This window comes from Triticum aestivum, chromosome 4B, assembly GCF_018294505.1.
Source record: "Triticum aestivum cultivar Chinese Spring chromosome 4B, IWGSC CS RefSeq v2.1, whole genome shotgun sequence".
Lineage (NCBI taxonomy): Eukaryota > Viridiplantae > Streptophyta > Magnoliopsida > Poales > Poaceae > Triticum > Triticum aestivum.
The window spans coordinates 276,333,818-276,341,067 of record NC_057804.1 but is presented as its reverse complement, the minus strand read 5'-3'; positions in this window follow the sequence as shown (position 1 = coordinate 276,341,067).

Genomic DNA, 7,250 nt, shown 5'->3' with positions numbered 1-7,250 from the left:
GCCGGATCTCCGCATCGCTCGCGCCGCTCGGCCGGCCGGGCCTCGCCCGAGCCGGCGACCTCGCCCTCCGCGTCGTCCGCCCCTCGCCGGCCTTCCCCGCGCCCCTCGCCGGCTTCCCCCTCGCCGGAGAGCTCGTCGGAGTTCATCTCCGGCCGGATCCGGTGGAGGTGGATGAGATCCACTAACCCCGGGATCCAAACGCCGTCCCCATCCCGGATCCCTCCGTCCCGGAACGCCTCCGTCCCGGGTTGACTTTTCCCGGAGGTAAAAATCCACTAAGTCCCGAATATCTGAGTAATTTTCATGCCATGTTCGTCATGCCGTATCTCTGCATCCGTAGCTCCGTTTCATGCGTGTAATATGTCAAATTGTTCGCCTCAACGAGTACATCATTTCATTCCATTGCATCATATTCATTTGAGCTCATCTTGATGCCCGAATCATCATTGTAAGAGTGCTTCATAATGTTTTCTGCTGTCTGTTAACAGAACGAGCTCTTTTGTCATTTTTGCCATGATTGATGTGTGCATCCTATGAGGTTGATGTCTACATGTGTTTTGATCTATGCTATGTCTACTTCACAAAGGTTCTTACCATGTATTTTTGTGATCAATGTGGTGGCTAGCACAAGCATGCAAACTAGACATCGTGATGTTACTGATTTTAGTCCCCTGTTCTGCTGTTATTTTGATGCCATGTAAACTTGATGCTATAGGGAGATCCATGTATATTTTGAGATACTTCAGTAAGGGTGTTTTGAATATATGGTTATTGTCTATCCATTCATGCCCTTTGTTGCAATTATGGAGTAGTCTAGCATGTCATTTTCGTGCTCTACTTTTGCTTCAAAATGTTTCCTGGCAGATTATTTTCATGTTATTCAATTTAGCCAAGGTTGTTATACTTGATCCTTGCATTCTATGAACTTGTTCTTGACTTGGTTTGTTTCACAAACATGTCCTCTTGATGATGCTATGCTTATCTTGTCATGGAATGACTTGTGGTGAGTGAATCAATCTTGTTAAGTAGTGTACATGATGTTCTTGTTTTGCTAGGCTGAATCTGTTATTTCATGATGCTATATATACATGTTGGTACTAATCATTCTATGCATAATCTGGAGATGTTCTATAAACATGTTTTGTTCTACATGTCATTCTATATCCATCCATGCCCCTGGTAGCATTTATAGCTTGCTGTAGCTTGTTCATATCTTGGTCCAAAGTTGCTTCATAATGTTGTTGTTAGCCTGTTAGCATTAAGTTCAGCTGTTGCCATGTGCTTTCCTAGTGATCCATGCACCCTATGGCCTTGCCCTTGCCATGCTTAGCTTCACAAATATGTCTTCTTACTGTTGGTTGCCTTGCCATTCCATGTATTGCTCTGTAGTGAGTTGCAGCCTTCATAATTCTGTTTCTGCCATGTTTGAATCTGTATTATAACTTGCCATGTTTACATGGTGCCATCTTATTTTCTGATACTTTTTGGCTTATGGTCAGTAAAGGATATTTGATCTATGCATTTAGTAGATTCATCCCATGCCTTTGTTTGCTATTATAAGTTCCTGTAACATGTTGTTTGATAGCTCTAAACATTGCATCGTGATGTTATTTTCTGCAAAGTCTGGAATTGTTATTGTTTGCAATCTTACCATGTGTGTTTGAGCATGTTCTAGTGATTTCTGGAGTTAGCTTAGTGTTCATGTTTTGTTATGCTTTAACTGTACATCATGCCCATGCCTTTTGTTATTATGTTGAGGTGCTGTAGCATGTTCTTATGATGCTTGCAATATGCCTAGTTGTTGTTTTGGACAGGTTGTTGCTATAACTTGTTTCATGTGTGTGTGTTGAACCGTTGCTCCGTTTTGAGTGTGCTCTATATGAAACTTGCTTAGAATTGCATGTAGTTCCATATTATCATGTTGCATCCTTGTTTTGAGGTGTTTGCTTGATGTTTGGGTGCATTTCGCATCAATGCCATGTTTAACTTGTGTTGCTCATATCTTCTATGTCGTAGCTCCGAACTAAATGGACTTTATATGTAACTTGACTAGAATCTCGTGTAGATCATCTTTGTGCATCTTAACTTGATGTTTGACTACTTGAATATAAGGTTTATTCAGATCTGGACCAATTTCGAAATATGCATATGAGGACTTACCGGAATTGTTATATGTTGTTCCCGGCCTCATTTAAACTTGCTTTGATGTGTTGCTCTTGTTTGCATCATCTCTTGCCATGAGTAGCTTCATCTAGATTTGTCATGCATCATGCTTGTTGTGCATCATGTCATGTTCATGTGTGGTGTGTTTACCAATGTTGTGTGCTTCTTTTCGATAGTTCCTGTTTCGTTGCGATCATGAGGATTCGTTCGTCTACGCTTGGTTCGGATTCATCCGTTCGTCTTCTTCATGGACTCGTTCTTCTTACTTGCGGGATTTCAGGCAAGATGACCGCTACCCTGGATCTCACTACTATCATTGCTATGCTAGTTGTTTCGTTCTACCGCTATGCTGCGCTACCTATCACCTATTTATCAAGCCATCCCAAATTGCCATGAACCTCTAACCTTTGACACCTTTCCTATGCAAACCGTTGTTTGGCTATGTTACCGCTTTGCTCAGCCCCTCTTATAGCGTTGCTAGTTGCAGGTGAAGTTGAAGATTTCTCCATGGTGGACATGATTTTGGTTGGGATATCAGAATATCTCTTATATTATTAATGCATCTATATACTTGGTAAAGGGTGGAAGACTTGGCCTTTTGCCTAGTGTTTTGTTCCACTCTTGCCGCCCTAGTTTCCTTCATACCGGTGTTATGTTCCCGGATTTTGCGTTCCTTACGCGGTCGGGTGATTTATGGGACCCCCTTGACAGTTCGCTTTGAATAAAACTCCTCCAGCAAGGCCCAACCTTGGTTTTACCATTTGCCTCACCACCACCTACCCTTTCCCTTGGGTCGGCCAACCCAAGGGTCATCTTTATTTTAGCCCCCCCGGGCCAATGCTTGTCTAAGTGTTGGTCTGAACTAGAGCACCGTGCGGGGCCATCCCTTGGCAACTTGGGTTACGTCGGTTCCTGTATGCTTCGCTTATCCGGTGTTGCCCTGAGAACGAGATATGTGCAGCTCCTATCGGGATTGTCGGTGCATCGGGCGGTCTTGCTGGTCTTGTTTTACCATTGTCTAAATGTCTTGTAAACCGGGATTCCGAGTCTGATCGGGTCTTCCTGGGAGAAGGTCTATTCCTTCATTGATCGTGAGAGCTTGTCATGGGCTAAGTTGGGACACCCCTGCAGGGTATAATCTTTCGAAAGTCGTGCCTGCGGTTATAGGCAGATGGGAATTTGTTAATGTCCGGTTGTAGATAACTTGACACCAGATCCGAATTAAAACGCATCAACCGCGTGTGTAGCCGTGATTGTCTCTTTTCGGCGGAGTCCAGGAAGTGAACACGGTTGTTGGGTTATGTTTGATGTAAGTAGGAGTTTAGGATCACTTCTTGATCATTGCTAGCTTCACGACCGTTCCTTTTGCTCTCTTCTCGCTCTTATTTGCGTATGTTAGCCACCATATATGCTTAGTCGCTGCTGCAACCTCACCACTTTACCCCTTCCTTTCCCTTTAAGCTTTGCTAGTCTTGATAACCCATGGTAATGGGATTGCTGAGTCCTCGTGGCTCACAGATTACTACAACAACAGTTGCAGGTACAGGTTGTGCGATGATCATGACGCGAGAGTGATGCTTGCTTGCGTTGAGTTCTTCTTCTGCTTCTGTTTCGATCAGGGGATAGGTTCCAGGTCGGCAGCCTGGGCTGGCAGGGTGGATGTCATTTGAGTTTCTGTTTGTGTTTCATCCGTAGTCGGAAGATGCTCTGATGTATTGTGATGTTGTATTCATGTGGCATTGTATGCCTCTTGTATGTATCCCCATCTATTATGTAATGTTCATGTAATGATATCCACCTTGCAAAAGCGTTTTAATATGCGGGTCTATCCTTGGTGGGACCTTCGAGTTCCTTTTGGATAGGGTCGCATATAGGGCATGAAAAGTTGGTATCAGAGCCTCGACCGACCCTAGGAGCCCCCTTGATTGATCCTGTAGTTTGGCCGTTGTTGAGTCTAGAATAAACTGTTTTTCGGAGTCTAGTTATATCGGAGAGTAGGAATTCTTTTTACTCCTCAGCCCCTTCGTCGCTCTGGTGAGGAATCTTGACGTAGGTGTCTTGAATTACTCCTCTTCCCATTCAAATTTTTCTTTAGGATCACATAGTTGGTTTTCCGATCGTTGGTTCTCAGCTCTTTTCATCCGGTGCATTTCTCGTCAAGTCGACTCGAGCCTCTTCATCATTGAGTCCAATCCTCAGTTGTTTTCTTTTCCCACCCTCCCTCCCCTTTGCATCTCGGAACCGGAGTCCGTAATCGAGTATCCATCCTACTCGTGCGAAGTTTTTGCTCTCTCTCTCCTCAATGATTTCAACTGGTGTTTTCTCTTCAAGATATTCGTCAATTTCCCCTTCCAAGCTGCCTTTGTTTTTCCCGCCTTCCCACCCTCTTCTTCCCAGAGTCTGAGTCTCTTTCGACCATCTATCTTAGTCGTGTGGACCCTCTTTAGTCTTTCATAAATTAATTCAACCGGTGAATTCTCGTCTTGTTCGTCATTCTTCATCCCTTTCTTTTTCCGGTGGACCCAATTCAAGTATTCGGTGTTGATCATATTCTTTTCCTTGGATCAAGTGTTTTCCCTGCTCGTTCGTCTCTTGCCAGTTTATCCTTCCGGAGTGTTCAAGACATCTCAGAAGATTCGTCTATGTTCCAATTAATTCGAGGTTGTCACCTCATTCAAATATTTCAATTGTTCCGGTGCATCATCTATCTCTTCAACATCCCTTTCCAATGGTGTATTCTCTTCAGTGGGCCCTAACCCACAGGTCTTTTTCCAGGATCTTACCTGACTCTTCTAATTTCCCCGGAGTTATTCCTAATTCTTTTCGAAGTCTGTCGTAAGAATGAATTTCATTAGTCAGATGCCTTTCCAAGATCGATTTCAAATCATTTCATTGTTGGCTCAATCCCTTTGTTTTTCATTCTCCCGGAGTATCTCAGTTATTTCGGTTGTGTTTCTCGTCATCTTTCTCAGATTTGAAGATCAAAGAAGAGTTTTCCTCTAAATCTTGTCCGTTCGCTCGAAGTTTCGTGATTCTAGTTTCATATTATCCTCTCAAATTATTCCATTTGTCACATATTCCCTTTTCTCAACCATCCGGAGTTTGTCAGGAGTTGTTTTTCCTTTTCTTTTCACCGGAGGCCATCGTTCCGGAAGAATTCTTTGTTCTCACATTTCATCAACTGTTATCAATTATCCCGGTGCTTCGTTCAAGTGTTCTTTAATCAGCTCATGATCTCTTTATTCTTTTGCGTCTAAATCCCCTCTAGCATATTTGTTCTCCTAATTCTTCCCGGTGATTCATTCTCTTTCATCAGTCATTTTCGAATTCTTACGGTGGTTCTTTCAGATTCTTTTTCCTTGATTATCATTTTTATTCATTCGTTCTTTTCAATCCTACCGGTGGTTCATGAAGACCTTCTCAAGTTTTGCGACATATTCTTCTCAATCCTTTTCAAGAAGAATAAGTAGTATGCCAAATCCATTGTTGGTCATCAATTTAATTTGATGAGGATAAGCATAACGTAATTCTTATTCTTATTTCATCATCGTCTAGTAATCCCTTTTCTTTGGAGTTTGTTCATGAGCAATAAATTCTAGTTCCAAGTGTTTTCATCATTTCTTTTCCCGGAGTTCAATTTTCCTCGGCCTTTTCGTCGGAACCTCCATCTAAATCATCGCAAGGCTCATCTTATTCTTTCATCCTTTATTCTATCTCATCATCCTTTCGTTACCAGAGTTCTTCATGGTGGTTCTTCATGATTTAATTCATTCTTCAAGAGTTCATTAAGATTCTTATCGGAGGAGCTCAAGAATCTTTCCTTCTTGATTTTCGAAGTGCAATTAATTCTTCATATTCTTTTGAAGTGGAGTTTTGCATTTCTTCGTTCTTCTCAGCTATCCAATCATTTCTGTTTGTGGTCGGTTATCACCTCATAATTTTGAGATGTTACCCATAAGTCCACAACAAGCTTATTCTTTCATTGTTGATTTTCTCAACAACTCCATTCAACCTTTTCCTTCTAAGTTCTTTTCAATTCTTTCAATTCTTCCGGAGGCATTGTCTTGTTCATCTCGTCAAGTGCCATCTCTTTGGGTGAAGTTCATGTCCTATTCTTTCCTTGTTCAGCCGGAGTGCTGCCTAAATCCTTTCAGTCTTATTCGTTTCTTATCTCGTTCTAATCGGAGTGCTTTCATAGTCTATCTGATTCCGTGAGCTTTTGATTCTCGTCATTCTTGTCGTTCCTCTATTATTCTCGAGTGCTCTCGATTCTTTGCTTCTTCTCTTCAGTTCTTGTTTCACCTCTTCCTTTTCTCTTCCGTCTCGGTCCTAAGATCTCGGGACGAGATCTCTTGTTAGTGGAGGAGTGTTCTAACGCCTCGGATTCGATGCGCCAGGTGTCTGACAGTTATTTGCCGTCGTTGCCATGTCATTTGCTTGAGTGTTGCATTTTATCATGTCATCATGTGCATTTCATTTTGCATACGTGTTCGTTTCTTGCATCCGAGCTTTTCCCCGTTGTCCGTTTTGCAATCCGGCGCTCCTATGCTCTCCGGCGTTCCCCTTTTCGTCTCCTGTTGTGAGTGGGTATTAAACTTTCTCGGAATGGACCGAGCCTTGCCAAGTGGCCTTGGTATAGCACCGGTAGACCGCGTGTCAAGTTTCGTGCCATTTGGAGGTCGTTTGGTACTCCAACGGTTAACCGGGTAACTGTAAAGCCCCCTTCTCTTTGCAGCCCAACACCCCTTCCAAAGTGGCCCAAAACCCAGAAAACTCCCCTCCATGCTCTCGGCCGTTCAATCACTATCGTGTGGGCGAAAACCGCTCCTCATTTGGACTCTCCTATCTCCCTCTACCTATAAATAAGTCCCTCCCCCCGAAATTCGCGGATGAATCCTGCAGACGAAACCCTAGCCGCGCTCCCCTCGCGCGCCGGACATGTCCAGCCCCGCCGGACATGTCCAGCCGCCACGTCGCTCCGGCCAATCAGATCCAGCCACGTCAGCCCGCTGCTGCCCCCGTCCAACCGGGCGCCGCCACCTGTCCAGTCGCCCGTCCCACGCGCCGCCGCGGCCCGCCGGGCCCGG